Source organism: Rhinoderma darwinii, chromosome 3 (assembly GCF_050947455.1).
Source record: "Rhinoderma darwinii isolate aRhiDar2 chromosome 3, aRhiDar2.hap1, whole genome shotgun sequence".
NCBI classification, from domain to species: domain Eukaryota; kingdom Metazoa; phylum Chordata; class Amphibia; order Anura; family Rhinodermatidae; genus Rhinoderma; species Rhinoderma darwinii.
In genome coordinates, this window is record NC_134689.1 from 412,519,535 (window position 1) to 412,536,966 (window position 17,432).

At 39.7% G+C, this 17,432-nt stretch overlaps 29 non-coding genes across 29 annotated transcripts; all 29 read left to right on the plus strand.

The window, feature by feature from the left end:
- The first annotated feature begins 457 nt into the window (after positions 1–457).
- On the plus strand, positions 458–529 carry TRNAE-CUC (transfer RNA glutamic acid (anticodon CUC)). Its single transcript has one exon. It is a non-coding gene; the product is annotated as a tRNA-Glu (tRNA).
- A 1,040-nt stretch (positions 530–1,569) lies between these two features.
- On the plus strand, positions 1,570–1,641 carry TRNAE-CUC (transfer RNA glutamic acid (anticodon CUC)). Its single transcript has one exon. It is a non-coding gene; the product is annotated as a tRNA-Glu (tRNA).
- A 484-nt stretch (positions 1,642–2,125) lies between these two features.
- TRNAE-CUC (transfer RNA glutamic acid (anticodon CUC)) lies at positions 2,126–2,197 on the plus strand. Its single transcript has one exon. It is a non-coding gene; the product is annotated as a tRNA-Glu (tRNA).
- Positions 2,198–2,680: 483 nt separating this feature from the next.
- On the plus strand, positions 2,681–2,752 carry TRNAE-CUC (transfer RNA glutamic acid (anticodon CUC)). The gene has a single exon. It is a non-coding gene; the product is annotated as a tRNA-Glu (tRNA).
- A 483-nt stretch (positions 2,753–3,235) lies between these two features.
- On the plus strand, positions 3,236–3,307 carry TRNAE-CUC (transfer RNA glutamic acid (anticodon CUC)). The gene has a single exon. It is a non-coding gene; the product is annotated as a tRNA-Glu (tRNA).
- Positions 3,308–3,792: 485 nt separating this feature from the next.
- TRNAE-CUC (transfer RNA glutamic acid (anticodon CUC)) lies at positions 3,793–3,864 on the plus strand. Its single transcript has one exon. It is a non-coding gene; the product is annotated as a tRNA-Glu (tRNA).
- A 482-nt stretch (positions 3,865–4,346) lies between these two features.
- TRNAE-CUC (transfer RNA glutamic acid (anticodon CUC)) lies at positions 4,347–4,418 on the plus strand. Its single transcript has one exon. It is a non-coding gene; the product is annotated as a tRNA-Glu (tRNA).
- Positions 4,419–4,902: 484 nt separating this feature from the next.
- On the plus strand, positions 4,903–4,974 carry TRNAE-CUC (transfer RNA glutamic acid (anticodon CUC)). Its single transcript has one exon. It is a non-coding gene; the product is annotated as a tRNA-Glu (tRNA).
- A 1,038-nt stretch (positions 4,975–6,012) lies between these two features.
- On the plus strand, positions 6,013–6,084 carry TRNAE-CUC (transfer RNA glutamic acid (anticodon CUC)). The gene has a single exon. It is a non-coding gene; the product is annotated as a tRNA-Glu (tRNA).
- A 485-nt stretch (positions 6,085–6,569) lies between these two features.
- TRNAE-CUC (transfer RNA glutamic acid (anticodon CUC)) lies at positions 6,570–6,641 on the plus strand. Its single transcript has one exon. It is a non-coding gene; the product is annotated as a tRNA-Glu (tRNA).
- A 482-nt stretch (positions 6,642–7,123) lies between these two features.
- Positions 7,124–7,195, plus strand: TRNAE-CUC (transfer RNA glutamic acid (anticodon CUC)). The gene has a single exon. It is a non-coding gene; the product is annotated as a tRNA-Glu (tRNA).
- A 484-nt stretch (positions 7,196–7,679) lies between these two features.
- On the plus strand, positions 7,680–7,751 carry TRNAE-CUC (transfer RNA glutamic acid (anticodon CUC)). Its single transcript has one exon. It is a non-coding gene; the product is annotated as a tRNA-Glu (tRNA).
- Positions 7,752–8,220: 469 nt separating this feature from the next.
- On the plus strand, positions 8,221–8,292 carry TRNAE-CUC (transfer RNA glutamic acid (anticodon CUC)). The gene has a single exon. It is a non-coding gene; the product is annotated as a tRNA-Glu (tRNA).
- Positions 8,293–8,776: 484 nt separating this feature from the next.
- On the plus strand, positions 8,777–8,848 carry TRNAE-CUC (transfer RNA glutamic acid (anticodon CUC)). The gene has a single exon. It is a non-coding gene; the product is annotated as a tRNA-Glu (tRNA).
- Positions 8,849–9,332: 484 nt separating this feature from the next.
- On the plus strand, positions 9,333–9,404 carry TRNAE-CUC (transfer RNA glutamic acid (anticodon CUC)). The gene has a single exon. It is a non-coding gene; the product is annotated as a tRNA-Glu (tRNA).
- Positions 9,405–9,888: 484 nt separating this feature from the next.
- Positions 9,889–9,960, plus strand: TRNAE-CUC (transfer RNA glutamic acid (anticodon CUC)). Its single transcript has one exon. It is a non-coding gene; the product is annotated as a tRNA-Glu (tRNA).
- A 484-nt stretch (positions 9,961–10,444) lies between these two features.
- Positions 10,445–10,516, plus strand: TRNAE-CUC (transfer RNA glutamic acid (anticodon CUC)). Its single transcript has one exon. It is a non-coding gene; the product is annotated as a tRNA-Glu (tRNA).
- Positions 10,517–10,999: 483 nt separating this feature from the next.
- TRNAE-CUC (transfer RNA glutamic acid (anticodon CUC)) lies at positions 11,000–11,071 on the plus strand. The gene has a single exon. It is a non-coding gene; the product is annotated as a tRNA-Glu (tRNA).
- A 484-nt stretch (positions 11,072–11,555) lies between these two features.
- TRNAE-CUC (transfer RNA glutamic acid (anticodon CUC)) lies at positions 11,556–11,627 on the plus strand. The gene has a single exon. It is a non-coding gene; the product is annotated as a tRNA-Glu (tRNA).
- Positions 11,628–12,110: 483 nt separating this feature from the next.
- On the plus strand, positions 12,111–12,182 carry TRNAE-CUC (transfer RNA glutamic acid (anticodon CUC)). Its single transcript has one exon. It is a non-coding gene; the product is annotated as a tRNA-Glu (tRNA).
- Positions 12,183–12,666: 484 nt separating this feature from the next.
- TRNAE-CUC (transfer RNA glutamic acid (anticodon CUC)) lies at positions 12,667–12,738 on the plus strand. Its single transcript has one exon. It is a non-coding gene; the product is annotated as a tRNA-Glu (tRNA).
- A 483-nt stretch (positions 12,739–13,221) lies between these two features.
- TRNAE-CUC (transfer RNA glutamic acid (anticodon CUC)) lies at positions 13,222–13,293 on the plus strand. Its single transcript has one exon. It is a non-coding gene; the product is annotated as a tRNA-Glu (tRNA).
- Positions 13,294–13,778: 485 nt separating this feature from the next.
- TRNAE-CUC (transfer RNA glutamic acid (anticodon CUC)) lies at positions 13,779–13,850 on the plus strand. The gene has a single exon. It is a non-coding gene; the product is annotated as a tRNA-Glu (tRNA).
- Positions 13,851–14,332: 482 nt separating this feature from the next.
- On the plus strand, positions 14,333–14,404 carry TRNAE-CUC (transfer RNA glutamic acid (anticodon CUC)). The gene has a single exon. It is a non-coding gene; the product is annotated as a tRNA-Glu (tRNA).
- A 485-nt stretch (positions 14,405–14,889) lies between these two features.
- Positions 14,890–14,961, plus strand: TRNAE-CUC (transfer RNA glutamic acid (anticodon CUC)). The gene has a single exon. It is a non-coding gene; the product is annotated as a tRNA-Glu (tRNA).
- Positions 14,962–15,443: 482 nt separating this feature from the next.
- On the plus strand, positions 15,444–15,515 carry TRNAE-CUC (transfer RNA glutamic acid (anticodon CUC)). Its single transcript has one exon. It is a non-coding gene; the product is annotated as a tRNA-Glu (tRNA).
- A 485-nt stretch (positions 15,516–16,000) lies between these two features.
- TRNAE-CUC (transfer RNA glutamic acid (anticodon CUC)) lies at positions 16,001–16,072 on the plus strand. The gene has a single exon. It is a non-coding gene; the product is annotated as a tRNA-Glu (tRNA).
- Positions 16,073–16,556: 484 nt separating this feature from the next.
- Positions 16,557–16,628, plus strand: TRNAE-CUC (transfer RNA glutamic acid (anticodon CUC)). Its single transcript has one exon. It is a non-coding gene; the product is annotated as a tRNA-Glu (tRNA).
- Positions 16,629–17,112: 484 nt separating this feature from the next.
- TRNAE-CUC (transfer RNA glutamic acid (anticodon CUC)) lies at positions 17,113–17,184 on the plus strand. Its single transcript has one exon. It is a non-coding gene; the product is annotated as a tRNA-Glu (tRNA).
- The last annotated feature ends 248 nt before the right edge of the window (positions 17,185–17,432 follow it).

Genomic DNA, 17,432 nt, shown 5'->3' on the forward strand with positions numbered 1-17,432 from the left:
TTCGATGGTCGAGTGGGTCAGTTTAATGTTTCTGGATGAAAGTGCTTTTGTGGCCAAAAATCTGAATGTGCCTTTTCTTCATTTTGCACAAAATACTATTTTGGCTTTAGGTTTTGAATAATTACCATCTCTCCCTTATCACTCCAAGTTGTCAAGGAAGTCAGAAGCACCATTGTCCTCTCCGTCAATTTGGCTTTCCTTCATTTTTGATTGATAATGTTTTGGCATTCAATGTAAAAGAGCTGTGGCCTTCAAGTCTGGTGGAAGAAAAAAGCCATGAAAATAGGAAAGAAAAGTACCCCATTTGAAGTTCAAACTAAGACTGACACACTACCTACTGCACTAGCGAGACCAGACATTTTCACCCCATCGCAACATGGATAAATTAAAGCAAGTAATGACTTTTTATTTTGTTCTTTTATTTATTTTTATATTACTTACGCTAAACTTTATCTGCTCCCATATGGTCTAGCGGTTAGGAATCCTGGTTCTCACCCAGGTGGCCCGGGTTCGACTCCCGGTATGGGAATGAGCCTCCATTTAGACTTGAACTTGCATTCGATGGTCGATTGGGTCAGTTTAATGTTTCTGGATGAAAGTGCTTTTGTGGCCAAAAATCTGAATGTGCCTTTTCTTCATTTTGCACAAGATACTATTTTGGCTTTAGGTTTTGAATAATTACCATCTCTCCCTTATCACTCCAAGTTGTCAAGGAAGTCAGAAGCACCATTGTCCTCTCCGTCAATTTGGCTTTCCTTCATTTTTGATTGATAATGTTTTGGCATTCAATGTAAAAGAGCTGTGGCCTTCAAGTCTGGTGGAAGAAAAAAGCCATGAAAATAGGAAAGAAAAGTACCCCATTTGAAGTTCAAACTAAGACTGACACACTACCTACTGCACTAGCGAGACCAGACATTTTCACCCCATCGCAACATGGATAAATTAAAGCAAGTAATGACTTTTTACTTTATTCATTTTTTTTTTTATATTACATACACGAAACCTTATCTGCTCCCATATGGTCTAGCGGTTAGGATTCCTTCTTCTCACCCAGGTGGCCCGGGTTCGACTCCCGGTATGGGAATGAGCCTCCATTTAGACTTGGACCTGCATTCGATGGTCGAGTGGGTCAGTTTAATGTTTCTGGATGAAAGTGCTTTTGTGGCCAAAAATCTGAATGTGCCTTTTCTTCATTTTGCACAAAATACTATTTTGGCTTTAGGTTTTGAATAATTACCATCTCTCCCTTATCACTCCAAGTTGTCAAGGAAGTCAGAAGCACCATTGTCCTCTCCGTCAATTTGGCTTTCCTTCATTTTTGATTGATAATGTTTTGGCATTCAATGTAAAAGAGCTGTGGCCTTCAAGTCTGGTGGAAGAAAAAAGCCATGAAAATAGGAAAGAAAAGTACCCCATTTGAAGTTCAAACTAAGACTGACACACTACCTACTGCACTAGCGAGACCAGACATTTTCACCCCATCGCAACATGGATAAATTAAAGCAAGTAATGACTTTTTATTTTGTTCTTTTATTTATTTTTATATTACTTACGCTAAACTTTATCTGCTCCCATATGGTCTAGCGGTTAGGAATCCTGGTTCTCACCCAGGTGGCCCGGGTTCGACTCCCGGTATGGGAATGAGCCTCCATTTAGACTTGAACTTGCATTCGATGGTCGATTGGGTCAGTTTAATGTTTCTGGATGAAAGTGCTTTTGTGGCCAAAAATCTGAATGTGCCTTTTCTTCATTTTGCACAAGATACTATTTTGGCTTTAGGTTTTGAATAATTACCATCTCTCCCTTATCACTCCAAGTTGTCAAGGAAGTCAGAAGCACCATTGTCCTCTCCGTCAATTTGGCTTTCCTTCATTTTTGATTGATAATGTTTTGGCATTCAATGTAAAAGAGCTGTGGCCTTCAAGTCTGGTGGAAGAAAAAAGCCATGAAAATAGGAAAGAAAAGTACCCCATTTGAAGTTCAAACTAAGACTGACACACTACCTACTGCACTAGCGAGACCAGACATTTTCACCCGATCGCAACATGGATAAATCAAAGCAAGTAATGACTTTTTACTTTATTCATTTTTTTTTTATATATTACATACACAAAACCTTATCTGCTCCCATATGGTCTAGTGGTTAGGATTCCTGGTTCTCACCCAGGTGGCCTGGGTTCGACTCCCTGTATGGGAATGAGCCTCCATTTAGACTTGGACCTGCATTCGATGGTCCAGTGGGTCAGTTTAATGTTTCTGGATGAAAGTGCTTTTGTGGCCAAAAATCTGAATGTGCCTTTTCTTCATTTTGCACAAGAAACTATTTTGGCTTTAGGTTTTGAATAATTACCATCTCTCCCTTATCACTCCAAGTTGTCAAGGAAGTCAGAAGCACCATTGTCCTCTCCGTCAATTTGGCTTTCCTTCATTTTTGATTGATAATGTTTTGGCATTCAATGTAAAAGAGCTGTGGCCTTCAAGTCTGGTGGAAGAAAAAAGCCATGAAAATAGGAAAGAAAAGTACCCCATTTGAAGTTCAAACTAAGACTGACACACTACCTACTGCACTAGCGAGACCAGACATTTTCACCCCATCGCAACATGGATAAATTAAAGCAAGTAATGACTTTTTACTTTATTATTTTTTTTTTTTATATTACATACACAAAGCCTTATCTGCTCCCATATGGTCTAGCGGTTAGGATTCCTGGTTCTCACCCAGGTGGCCCGGGTTCGACTCCCGGTATGGGAATGAGCCTCCATTTAGACTTGGACCTGCATTCGATGGTCCAGTGGGTCAGTTTAATGTTTCTGGATGAAAGTGCTTTTGTGGCCAAAAATCTGAATGTGCCTTTTCTTCATTTTGCACAAGATACTATTTTGGCTTTAGGTTTTGAATAATTACCATCTCTCCCTTATCACTCCAAGTTGTCAAGGAAGTCAGAAGCACCATTGTCCTCTCCGTCAATTTGGCTTTCCTTCATTTTTGATTGATAATGTTTTGGCATTCAATGTAAAAGAGCTGTGGCCTTCAAGTCTGGTGGAAGAAAAAAGCCATGAAAATAGGAAAGAAAAGTACCCCATTTGAAGTTCAAACTAAGACTGACACACTACCTACTGCACTAGCGAGACCAGACATTTTCACCCCATCGCAACATGGATAAATTAAAGCAAGTAATGACTTTTTACTTTATTCATTTTTTTTTTTATATTACATACACGAAACCTTATCTGCTCCCATATGGTCTAGCGGTTAGGATTCCTGGTTCTCACCCAGGTGGACCGGGTTCGACTCCCGGTATGGGAATGAGCCTCCATTTAGACTTGGACCTGCATTCGATGGTCCAGTGGGTCAGTTTAATATTTCTGGATGTAAGTGCTTTTGTGGCCAAAAATCTGAATGTGCCTTTTCTTCATTTTGCACAAGATACTATTTTGGCTTTAGGTTTTGAATAATTACCATCTCTCCCTTATCACTCCAAGTTGTCAAGGAAGTCAGAAGCACCATTGTCCTCTCCGTCAATTTGGCTTTCCTTCATTTTTGATTGATAATGTTTTGGCATTCAATGTAAAAGAGCTGTGGCCTTCAAGTCTGGTGGAAGAAAAAAGCCATGAAAATAGGAAAGAAAAGTACCCCATTTGAAGTTCAAACTAAGACTGACACACTACCTACTGCACTAGCGAGACCAGACATTTTCACCCCATCGCAACATGGATAAATTAAAGCAAGTAATGACTTTTTATTTTGTTCTTTTATTTATTTTTATATTACTTACGCTAAACTTTATCTGCTCCCATATGGTCTAGCGGTTAGGATTCCTGGTTCTCACCCAGGTGGCCCGGGTTCGACTCCCGGTATGGGAATGAGCCTCCATTTAGACTTGAACTTGCATTCGATGGTCGAGTGGGTCAGTTTAATGTTTCTGGATGAAAGTGCTTTTGTGGCCAAAAATCTGAATGTGCCTTTTCTTCATTTTGCACAAGATACTATTTTGGCTTTAGGTTTTGAATAATTACCATCTCTCCCTTATCACTCCAAGTTGTCAAGGAAGTCAGAAGCACCATTGTCCTCTCCGTCAATTTGGCTTTTCTTCATTTTTGATTGATAATGTTTTGGCATTCAATGTAAAAGAGCTGTGGCCTTCAAGTCTGGTGGAAGAGAAAAGCCATAAAATTGGAAAGAAAAGTACCCCATTTGAAGTTCAAACTAAGACTGACACACTACCTACTGCACTAGCGAGACCAGACATTTTCACCCCATCGCAACATGGATAAATTAAAGCAAGTAATGACTTTTTACTTTATTATTTTTTTTTTTTATATTACATACACAAAACCTTATCTGCTCCCATATGGTCTAGCGGTTAGGATTCCTGGTTCTCACCCAGGTGGCCCGGGTTCGACTCCTGGTATGGGAATGAGCCTCCATTTAGACTTGGACCTGCATTCGATGGTCCAGTGGGTCAGTTTAATGTTTCTGGATGAAAGTGCTTTTGTGGCCAAAAATCTGAATGTGCCTTTTCTTCATTTTGCACAAGATACTATTTTGGCTTTAGGTTTTGAATAATTACCATCTCTCCCTTATCACTCCAAGTTGTCAAGGAAGTCAGAAGCACCATTGTCCTCTCCGTCAATTTGGCTTTCCTTCATTTTTGATTGATAATGTTTTGGCATTCAATGTAAAAGAGCTGTGGCCTTCAAGTCTGGTGGAAGAAAAAAGCCATGAAAATAGGAAAGAAAAGTACCCCATTTGAAGTTCAAACTAAGACTGACACACTACCTACTGCACTAGCGAGACCAGACATTTTCACCCGATCGCAACATGGATAAATCAAAGCAAGTAATGACTTTTTACTTTATTCATTTTTTTTTTATATATTACATACACAAAACCTTATCTGCTCCCATATGGTCTAGTGGTTAGGATTCCTGGTTCTCACCCAGGTGGCCCGGGTTCGACTCCCTGTATGGGAATGAGCCTCCATTTAGACTTGGACCTGCATTCGATGGTCCAGTGGGTCAGTTTAATGTTTCTGGATGAAAGTGCTTTTGTGGCCAAAAATCTGAATGTGCCTTTTCTTCATTTTGCACAAGAAACTATTTTGGCTTTAGGTTTTGAATAATTACCATCTCTCCCTTATCACTCCAAGTTGTCAAGGAAGTCAGAAGCACCATTGTCCTCTCCGTCAATTTGGCTTTCCTTCATTTTTGATTGATAATGTTTTGGCATTCAATGTAAAAGAGCTGTGGCCTTCAAGTCTGGTGGAAGAAAAAAGCCATGAAAATAGGAAAGAAAAGTACCCCATTTGAAGTTCAAACTAAGACTGACACACTACCTACTGCACTAGCGAGACCAGACATTTTCACCCCATCGCAACATGGATAAATTAAAGCAAGTAATGACTTTTTACTTTATTATTTTTTTTTTTTATATTACATACACAAAGCCTTATCTGCTCCCATATGGTCTAGCGGTTAGGATTCCTGGTTCTCACCCAGGTGGCCCGGGTTCGACTCCTGGTATTTGAATGAGCCTCCATTTAGACTTGGACCTGCATTCGATGGTCCAGTGGGTCAGTTTAATGTTTCTGGATGAAAGTGCTTTTGTGGCCAAAAATCTGAATGTGCCTTTTCTTCATTTTGCACAAGATACTATTTTGGCTTTAGGTTTTGAATAATTACCATCTCTCCCTTATCACTCCAAGTTGTCAAGGAAGTCAGAAGCACCATTGTCCTCTCCGTCAATTTGGCTTTCCTTCATTTTTGATTGATAATGTTTTGGCATTCAATGTAAAAGAGCTGTGGCCTTCAAGTCTGGTGGAAGAAAAAAGCCATGAAAATAGGAAAGAAAAGTACCCCATTTGAAGTTCAAACTAAGACTGACACACTACCTACTGCACTAGCGAGACCAGACATTTTCACCCCATCGCAACATGGATAAATTAAAGCAAGTAATGACTTTTTACTTTATTCATTTTTTTTTTTATATTACATACACGAAACCTTATCTGCTCCCATATGGTCTAGCGGTTAGGATTCCTGGTTCTCACCCAGGTGGACCGGGTTCGACTCCCGGTATGGGAATGAGCCTCCATTTAGACTTGGACCTGCATTCGATGGTCCAGTGGGTCAGTTTAATGTTTCTGGATGTAAGTGCTTTTGTGGCCAAAAATCTGAATGTGCCTTTTCTTCATTTTGCACAAGATACTATTTTGGCTTTAGGTTTTGAATAATTACCATCTCTCCCTTATCACTCCAAGTTGTCAAGGAAGTCAGAAGCACCATTGTCCTCTCCGTCAATTTGGCTTTCCTTCATTTTTGATTGATAATGTTTTGGCATTCAATGTAAAAGAGCTGTGGCCTTCAAGTCTGGTGGAAGAAAAAAGCCATGAAAATAGGAAAGAAAAGTACCCCATTTGAAGTTCAAACTAAGACTGACACACTACCTACTGCACTAGCGAGACCAGACATTTTCACCCCATCGCAACATGGATAAATTAAAGCAAGTAATGACTTTTTATTTTGTTCTTTTATTTATTTTTATATTACTTACGCTAAACTTTATCTGCTCCCATATGGTCTAGCGGTTAGGATTCCTGGTTCTCACCCAGGTGGCCCGGGTTCGACTCCCGGTATGGGAATGAGCCTCCATTTAGACTTGAACTTGCATTCGATGGTCGAGTGGGTCAGTTTAATGTTTCTGGATGAAAGTGCTTTTGTGGCCAAAAATCTGAATGTGCCTTTTCTTCATTTTGCACAAGATACTATTTTGGCTTTAGGTTTTGAATAATTACCATCTCTCCCTTATCACTCCAAGTTGTCAAGGAAGTCAGAAGCACCATTGTCCTCTCCGTCAATTTGGCTTTTCTTCATTTTTGATTGATAATGTTTTGGCATTCAATGTAAAAGAGCTGTGGCCTTCAAGTCTGGTGGAAGAGAAAAGCCATAAAATTGGAAAGAAAAGTACCCCATTTGAAGTTCAAACTAAGACTGACACACTACCTACTGCACTAGCGAGACCAGACATTTTCACCCCATCGCAACATGGATAAATTAAAGCAAGTAATGACTTTTTACTTTATTATTTTTTTTTTTTATATTACATACACAAAACCTTATCTGCTCCCATATGGTCTAGCGGTTAGGATTCCTGGTTCTCACCCAGGTGGCCCGGGTTCGACTCCTGGTATGGGAATGAGCCTCCATTTAGACTTGGACCTGCATTCGATGGTCCAGTGGGTCAGTTTAATGTTTCTGGATGAAAGTGCTTTTGTGGCCAAAAATCTGAATGTGCCTTTTCTTCATTTTGCACAAGATACTATTTTGGCTTTAAGTTTTGAATAATTACCATCTCTCCCTTATCACTCCAAGTTGTCAAGGAAGTCAGAAGCACCATTGTCCTCTCCGTCAATTTGGCTTTCCTTCATTTTTGATTGATAATGTTTTGGCATTCAATGTAAAAGAGCTGTGGCCTTCAAGTCTGGTGGAAGAAAAAAGCCATGAAAATAGGAAAGAAAAGTACCCCATTTGAAGTTCAAACTAAGACTGACACACTACCTACTGCACTAGCGAGACCAGACATTTTCACCCGATCGCAACATGGATAAATCAAAGCAAGTAATGACTTTTTACTTTATTCATTTTTTTTTTATATATTACATACACCAAACCTTATCTGCTCCCATATGGTCTAGTGGTTAGGATTCCTGGTTCTCACCCAGGTGGCCCGGGTTCGACTCCCTGTATGGGAATGAGCCTCCATTTAGACTTGGTCCAGTGGGTCAGTTTAATGTTTCTGGATGAAAGTGCTTTTGTGGCCAAAAATCTGAATGTGCCTTTTCTTCATTTTGCACAAGAAACTATTTTGGCTTTAGGTTTTGAATAATTACCATCTCTCCCTTATCACTCCAAGTTGTCAAGGAAGTCAGAAGCACCATTGTCCTCTCCGTCAATTTGGCTTTCCTTCATTTTTGATTGATAATGTTTTGGCATTCATTGTAAAAGAGCTGTGGCCTTCAAGTCTGGTGGAAGAAAAAAGCCATGAAAATAGGAAAGAAAAGTACCCCATTTGAAGTTCAAACTAAGACTGACACACTACCTACTGCACTAGCGAGACCAGACATTTTCACCCGATCGCAACATGGATAAATTAAAGCAAGTAATGACTTTTTACTTTATTAATTTTTTTTTTATATATTACATACACAAAACCTTATCTGCTCCCATATGGTCTAGTGGTTAGGATTCCTGGTTCTCACCCAGGTGGCCCGGGTTCGACTCCCTGTATGGGAATGAGCCTCCATTTAGACTTGGACCTGCATTCGATGGTCCAGTGGGTCAGTTTAATGTTTCTGGATGAAAGTGCTTTTGTGGCCAAAAATCTGAATGTGCCTTTTCTTCATTTTGCACAAGAAACTATTTTGGCTTTAGGTTTTGAATAATTACCATCTCTCCCTTATCACTCCAAGTTGTCAAGGAAGTCAGAAGCACCATTGTCCTCTCCGTCAATTTGGCTTTCCTTCATTTTTGATTGATAATGTTTTGGCATTCATTGTAAAAGAGCTGTGGCCTTCAAGTCTGGTGGAAGAAAAAAGCCATGAAAATAGGAAAGAAAAGTACCCCATTTGAAGTTCAAACTAAGACTGACACACTACCTACTGCACTAGCGAGACCAGACATTTTCACCCGATCGCAACATGGATAAATTAAAGCAAGTAATGACTTTTTACTTTATTCATTTTTTTTTTATATATTACATACACAAAACCTTATCTGCTCCCATATGGTCTAGTGGTTAGGATTCCTGGTTCTCACCCAGGTGGCCTGGGTTCGACTCCCGGTATGGGAATGAGCCTCCATTTAGACTTGAACTTGCATTCGATGGTCGAGTGGGTCAGTTTAATGTTTCTGGATGAAAGTGCTTTTGTGGCCAAAAATCTGAATGTGCCTTTTCTTCATTTTGCACAAGATACTATTTTGGCTTTAAGTTTTGAATAATTACCATCTCTCCCTTATCACTCCAAGTTGTCAAGGAAGTCAGAAGCACCATTGTCCTCTCCGTCAATTTGGCTTTCCTTCATTTTTGATTGATAATGTTTTGGCATTCAATGTAAAAGAGCTGTGGCCTTCAAGTCTGGTGGAAGAAAAAAGCCATGAAAATAGGAAAGAAAAGTACCCCATTTGAAGTTCAAACTAAGACTGACACACTACCTACTGCACTAGCGAGACCAGACATTTTCACCCGATCGCAACATGGATAAATCAAAGCAAGTAATGACTTTTTACTTTATTCATTTTTTTTTTATATATTACATACACAAAACCTTATCTGCTCCCATATGGTCTAGTGGTTAGGATTCCTGGTTCTCACCCAGGTGGCCCGGGTTCGACTCCCTGTATGGGAATGAGCCTCCATTTAGACTTGGACCTGCATTCGATGGTCCAGTGGGTCAGTTTAATGTTTCTGGATGAAAGTGCTTTTGTGGCCAAAAATCTGAATGTGCCTTTTCTTCATTTTGCACAAGAAACTATTTTGGCTTTAGGTTTTGAATAATTACCATCTCTCCCTTATCACTCCAAGTTGTCAAGGAAGTCAGAAGCACCATTGTCCTCTCCGTCAATTTGGCTTTCCTTCATTTTTGATTGATAATGTTTTGGCATTCATTGTAAAAGAGCTGTGGCCTTCAAGTCTGGTGGAAGAAAAAAGCCATGAAAATAGGAAAGAAAAGTACCCCATTTGAAGTTCAAACTAAGACTGACACACTACCTACTGCACTAGCGAGACCAGACATTTTCACCCGATCGCAACATGGATAAATTAAAGCAAGTAATGACTTTTTACTTTATTCATTTTTTTTTTATATATTACATACACAAAACCTTATCTGCTCCCATATGGTCTAGTGGTTAGGATTCCTGGTTCTCACCCAGGTGGCCCGGGTTCGACTCCCTGTATGGGAATGAGCCTCCATTTAGACTTGGACCTGCATTCGATGGTCCAGTGGGTCAGTTTAATGTTTCTGGATGAAAGTGCTTTTGTGGCCAAAAATCTGAATGTGCCTTTTCTTCATTTTGCACAAGAAACTATTTTGGCTTTAGGTTTTGAATAATTACCATCTCTCCCTTATCACTCCAAGTTGTCAAGGAAGTCAGAAGCACCATTGTCCTCTCCGTCAATTTGGCTTTCCTTCATTTTTGATTGATAATGTTTTGGCATTCATTGTAAAAGAGCTGTGGCCTTCAAGTCTGGTGGAAGAAAAAAGCCATGAAAATAGGAAAGAAAAGTACCCCATTTGAAGTTCAAACTAAGACTGACACACTACCTACTGCACTAGCGAGACCAGACATTTTCACCCGATCGCAACATGGATAAATTAAAGCAAGTAATGACTTTTTACTTTATTCATTTTTTTTTTATATATTACATACACAAAACCTTATCTGCTCCCATATGGTCTAGTGGTTAGGATTCCTGGTTCTCACCCAGGTGGCCCGGGTTCGACTCCTGGTATGGGAATGAGCCTCCATTTAGACTTGAACTTGCATTCGATGGTCGAGTGGGTCAGTTTAATGTTTCTGGATGAAAGTGCTTTTGTGGCCAAAAATCTGAATGTGCCTTTTCTTCATTTTGCACAAGATACTATTTTGGCTTTAGGTTTTGAATAATTACCATCTCTCCCTTATCACTCCAAGTTGTCAAGGAAGTCAGAAGCACCATTGTCCTCTCCGTCAATTTGGCTTTCCTTCATTTTTGATTGATAATGTTTTGGCATTCAATGTAAAAGAGCTGTGGCCTTCAAGTCTGGTGGAAGAAAAAAGCCATGAAAATAGGAAAGAAAAGTACCCCATTTGAAGTTCAAACTAAGACTGACACACTACCTACTGCACTAGCGAGACCAGACATTTTCACCCCATCGCAACATGGATAAATTAAAGCAAGTAATGACTTTTTACTTTATTATTTTTTTTTTTTATATTACATACACAAAACCTTATCTGCTCCCATATGGTCTAGCGGTTAGGATTCCTGGTTCTCACCCAGGTGGCCCGGGTTCGCCTCCCGGTATGGGAATGAGCCTCCATTTAGACTTGAACCTGCATTCGATGGTCAAGTGGGTCAGTTTAATGTTTCTGGATGAAAGTGCTTTTGTGGCCAAAAATCTGAATGTGCCTTTTCTTCATTTTGCACAAGATACTATTTTGGCTTTAGGTTTTGAATAATTACCATCTCTCCCTTATCACTCCAAGTTGTCAAGGAAGTCAGAAGCACCATTGTCCTCTCCGTCAATTTGGCTTTCCTTCATTTTTGATTGATAATGTTTTGGCATTCAATGTAAAAGAGCTGTGGCCTTCAAGTCTGGTGGAAGAAAAAAGCCATGAAAATAGGAAAGAAAAGTACCCCATTTGAAGTTCAAACTAAGACTGACACACTACCTACTGCACTAGCGAGACCAGACATTTTCACCCCATCGCAACATGGATAAATTAAAGCAAGTAATGACTTTTTACTTTATTCATTTTTTTTTTATATATTACATACACAAAACCTTAGCTGCTCCCATATGGTCTAGTGGTTAGGATTCCTGGTTCTCACCCAGGTGGCCCGGGTTTGACTCCCGGTATGGGAATGAGCCTCCATTTAGACTTGAACCTGCATTCGATGGTCGAGTGGGTCAGTTTAATGTTTCTGGATGAAAGTGCTTTTGTGGCCAAAAATCTGAATGTGCCTATTCTTCATTTTGCACAAGATACTATTTTGGCTTTAGGTTTTGAATAATTACCATCTCTCCCTTATCACTCCAAGTTGTCAAGGAAGTCAGAAGCACCATTGTCCTCTCCGTCAATTTGGCTTTTCTTCATTTTTGATTGATAATGTTTTGGCATTCAATGTAAAAGAGCTGTGGCCTTCAAGTCTGGTGGAAGAGAAAAGCCATGAAAATAGGAAAGAAAAGTACCCCATTTGAAGTTCAAACTAAGACTGACACACTACCTACTGCACTAGCGAGACCAGACATTTTCACCCCATCGCAACATGGATAAATTAAAGCAAGTAATGACTTTTTACTTTATTCATTTTTTTTTTTATATTACATACACGAAACCTTATCTGCTCCCATATGGTCTAGCGGTTAGGATTCCTGGTTCTCACCCAGGTGGCCCGGGTTCGACTCCCGGTATGGGAATGAGCCTCCATTTAGACTTGAACTTGCATTCGATGGTCGAGTGGGTCAGTTTAATGTTTCTGGATGAAAGTGCTTTTGTGGCCAAAAATCTGAATGTGCCTTTTCTTCATTTTGCACAAGATACTATTTTGGCTTTAGGTTTTGAATAATTACCATCTCTCCCTTATCACTCCAAGTTGTCAAGGAAGTCAGAAGCACCATTGTCCTCTCCGTCAATTTGGCTTTCCTTCATTTTTGATTGATAATGTTTTGGCATTCAATGTAAAAGAGCTGTGGCCTTCAAGTCTGGTGGAAGAAAAAAGCCATGAAAATAGGAAAGAAAAGTACCCCATTTGAAGTTCAAACTAAGACTGACACACTACCTACTGCACTAGCGAGACCAGACATTTTCACCCCATCGCAACATGGATAAATTAAAGCAAGTAATGACTTTTTACTTTATTCATTTTTTTTTTATATATTACATACACAAAACCTTAGCTGCTCCCATATGGTCTAGTGGTTAGGATTCCTGGTTCTCACCCAGGTGGCCCGGGTTTGACTCCCGGTATGGGAATGAGCCTCCATTTAGACTTGAACCTGCATTCGATGGTCGAGTGGGTCAGTTTAATGTTTCTGGATGAAAGTGCTTTTGTGGCCAAAAATCTGAATGTGCCTATTCTTCATTTTGCACAAGATACTATTTTGGCTTTAGGTTTTGAATAATTACCATCTCTCCCTTATCACTCCAAGTTGTCAAGGAAGTCAGAAGCACCATTGTCCTCTCCGTCAATTTGGCTTTTCTTCATTTTTGATTGATAATGTTTTGGCATTCAATGTAAAAGAGCTGTGGCCTTCAAGTCTGGTGGAAGAGAAAAGCCATGAAAATAGGAAAGAAAAGTACCCCATTTGAAGTTCAAACTAAGACTGACACACTACCTACTGCACTAGCGAGACCAGACATTTTCACCCCATCGCAACATGGATAAATTAAAGCAAGTAATGACTTTTTACTTTATTCATTTTTTTTTTTATATTACATACACGAAACCTTATCTGCTCCCATATGGTCTAGCGGTTAGGATTCCTGGTTCTCACCCAGGTGGCCCGGGTTCGACTCCCGGTATGGGAATGAGCCTCCATTTAGACTTGAACTTGCATTTGATGGTCGAGTGGGTCAGTTTAATGTTTCTGGATGAAAGTGCTTTTGTGGCCAAAAATCTGAATGTGCCTTTTCTTCATTTTGCACAAGATACTATTTTGGCTTTAGGTTTTGAATAATTACCATCTCTCCCTTATCACTCCAAGTTGTCAAGGAAGTCAGAAGCACCATTGTCCTCTCCGTCAATTTGGCTTTCCTTCATTTTTGATTGATAATGTTTTGGCATTCAATGTAAAAGAGCTGTGGCCTTCAAGTCTGGTGGAAGAAAAAAGCCATGAAAATAGGAAAGAAAAGTACCCCATTTGAAGTTCAAACTAAGACTGACACACTACCTACTGCACTAGCGAGACCAGACATTTTCACCCCATCGCAACATGGATAAATTAAAGCAAGTAATGACTTTTTATTTTGTTCTTTTATTTATTTTTATATTACTTACGTTAAACCTTATCTGCTCCCATATGGTCTAGCGGTTAGGATTCCTGGTTCTCACCCAGGTGGCCCGGGTTCGACTCCCGGTATGGGAATGAGCCTCCATTTAGACTTGAACCTGCATTAGATGGTCGAGTGGGTCAGTTTAATGTTTCTGTATGAAAGTGCTTTTGTGGCCAAAAATCTGAATGTGCCTTTTCTTCATTTTGCACAAGATACTATTTTGGCTTTAGGTTTTGAATAATTACCATCTCTCCCTTATCACTCCAAGTTGTTAAGGAAGTCAGAAGCACCATTGTCCTCTCCGTCAATTTGGCTTTTCTTCATTTTTGATTGATAATGTTTTGGCATTCAATGTAAAAGAGCTGTGGCCTTCAAGTCTGGTGGAAGAGAAAAGCCATGAAAATAGGAAAGAAAAGTACCCCATTTGAAGTTCAAACTAAGACTGACACACTGCCTACTGCACTAGCGAGACCAGACATTTTCACCCCATCGCAACATGGATAAATTAAAGCAAGTAATGACTTTTTACTTTATTATTTTTTTTTTTATATTACATACACAAAACCTTATCTGCTCCCATATGGTCTAGCGGTTAGGATTCCTGGTTCTCACCCAGGTGGCCCGGGTTTGACTCCCGGTATGGGAATGAGCCTCCATTTAGACTTGGACCTGCATTCGATGGTCCAGTGGGTCAGTTTAATGTTTCTGGATGTAAGTGCTTTTGTGGCCAAAAATCTGAATGTGCCTTTTCTTCATTTTGCACAAGATACTATTTTGGCTTTAGGTTTTGAATAATTACCATCTCTCCCTTATCACTCCAAGTTGTCAAGGAAGTCAGAAGCACCATTGTCCTCTCCGTCAATTTGGCTTTCCTTCATTTTTGATTGATAATGTTTTGGCATTCAATGTAAAAGAGCTGTGGCCTTCAAGTCTGGTGGAAGAAAAAAGCCATGAAAATAGGAAAGAAAAGTACCCCATTTGAAGTTCAAACTAAGACTGACACACTACCTACTGCACTAGCGAGACCAGACATTTTCACCCCATCGCAACATGGATAAATTAAAGCAAGTAATGACTTTTTATTTTGTTCTTTTATTTATTTTTATATTACTTACGTTAAACCTTATCTGCTCCCATATGGTCTAGCGGTTAGGATTCCTGGTTCTCACCCAGGTGGCCCGGGTTCGACTCCCGGTATGGGAATGAGCCTCCATTTAGACTTGAACCTGCATTAGATGGTCGAGTGGGTCAGTTTAATGTTTCTGTATGAAAGTGCTTTTGTGGCCAAAAATCTGAATGTGCCTTTTCTTCATTTTGCACAAGATACTATTTTGGCTTTAGGTTTTGAATAATTACCATCTCTCCCTTATCACTCCAAGTTGTTAAGGAAGTCAGAAGCACCATTGTCCTCTCCGTCAATTTGGCTTTTCTTCATTTTTGATTGATAATGTTTTGGCATTCAATGTAAAAGAGCTGTGGCCTTCAAGTCTGGTGGAAGAGAAAAGCCATGAAAATAGGAAAGAAAAGTACCCCATTTGAAGTTCAAACTAAGACTGACACACTGCCTACTGCACTAGCGAGACCAGACATTTTCACCCCATCGCAACATGGATAAATTAAAGCAAGTAATGACTTTTTACTTTATTATTTTTTTTTTTATATTACATACACAAAACCTTATCTGCTCCCATATGGTCTAGCGGTTAGGATTCCTGGTTCTCACCCAGGTGGCCCGGGTTTGACTCCCGGTATGGGAATGAGCCTCCATTTAGACTTGGACCTGCATTCGATGGTCCAGTGGGTCAGTTTAATGTTTCTGGATGTAAGTGCTTTTGTGGCCAAAAATCTGAATGTGCCTTTTCTTCATTTTGCACAAGATACTATTTTGGCTTTAGGTTTTGAATAATTACCATCTCTCCCTTATCACTCCAAGTTGTCAAGGAAGTCAGAAGCACCATTGTCCTCTCCGTCAATTTGGCTTTCCTTCATTTTTGATTGATAATGTTTTGGCATTCAATGTAAAAGAGCTGTGGCCTTCAAGTCTGGTGGAAGAAAAAAGCCATGAAAATAGGAAAGAAAAGTACCCCATTTGAAGTTCAAACTAAGACTGACACACTACCTACTGCACTAGCGAGACCAGACATTTTCACCCCATCGCAACATGGATAAATTAAAGCAAGTAATGACTTTTTATTTTGTTCTTTTATTTATTTTTATATTACTTACGTTAAACCTTATCTGCTCCGATATGGTCTAGCGGTTAGGATTCCTGGTTCTCACCCAGGTGGCCCGGGTTCGCCTCCCGGTATGGGAATGAGCCTCCATTTAGACTTGGACCTGCATTCGATGGTCCAGTGGGTCAGTTTAATGTTTCTGGATGAAAGTGCTTTTGTGGCCAAAAATCTGAATGTGCCTTTTCTTCATTTTGCACAAGAAACTATTTTGGCTTTAGGTTTTGAATAATTACCATCTCTCCCTTATCACTCCAAGTTGTCAAGGAAGTCAGAAGCACCATTGTCCTCTCCGTCAATTTGGCTTTCCTTCATTTTTGATTGATAATGTTTTGGCATTCAATGTAAAAGAGCTGTGGCCTTCAAGTCTGGTGGAAGAGAAAAGCCATGAAAATAGGAAAGAAAAGTACCCCATTTGAAGTTCAAACTAAGACTGACACACTACCTACTGCACTAGCGAGACCAGACATTTTCACCCGATCGCAACATGGATAAATCAAAGCAAGTAATGACTTTTTACTTTATTCATTTTTTTTTTATATATTACATACACAAAACCTTATCTGCTCCCATATGGTCTAGGGGTTAGGATTCCTGGTTCTCACCCAGGTGGCCCGGGTTCGACTCCCTGTATGGGAATGAGCCTCCATTTAGACTTGGACCTGCATTCGATGGTCCAGTGGGTCAGTTTAATGTTTCTGGATGAAAGTGCTTTTGTGGCCAAAAATCTGAATGTGCCTTTTCTTCATTTTGCACAAGAAACTATTTTGGCTTTAGGTTTTGAATAATTACCATCTCTCCCTTATCACTCCAAGTTGTCAAGGAAGTCAGAAGCACCATTGTCCTCTCCGTCAATTTGGCTTTCCTTCATTTTTGATTGATAATGTTTTGGCATTCATTGTAAAACAGCTGTGGCCTTCAAGTCTGGTGGAAGAAAAAAGCCATGAAAATAGGAAAGAAAAGTACCCCATTTGAAGTTCAAACTAAGACTGACACACTACCTACTGCACTAGCGAGACCAGACATTTTCACCCGATCGCAACATGGATAAATTAAAGCAAGTAATGACTTTTTACTTTATTCATTTTTTTTTTATATATTACATACACAAAACCTTATCTGCTCCCATATGGTCTAGTGGTTAGGATTCCTGGTTCTCACCCAGGTGGCCCGGGTTCGACTCCCGGTATGGGAATGAGCCTCCATTTAGACTTGAACTTGCATTCGATGGTCGAGTGGGTCAGTTTAATGTTTCTGGATGAAAGTGCTTTTGTGGCCAAAAATCTGAATGTGCCTTTTCTTCATTTTGCACAAGATACTATTTTGGCTTTAGGTTTTGAATAATTACCATCTCTCCCTTATCACTCCAAGTTGTCAAGGAAGTCAGAAGCACCATTGTCCTCTCCGTCAATTTGGCTTTCCTTCATTTTTGATTGATAATGT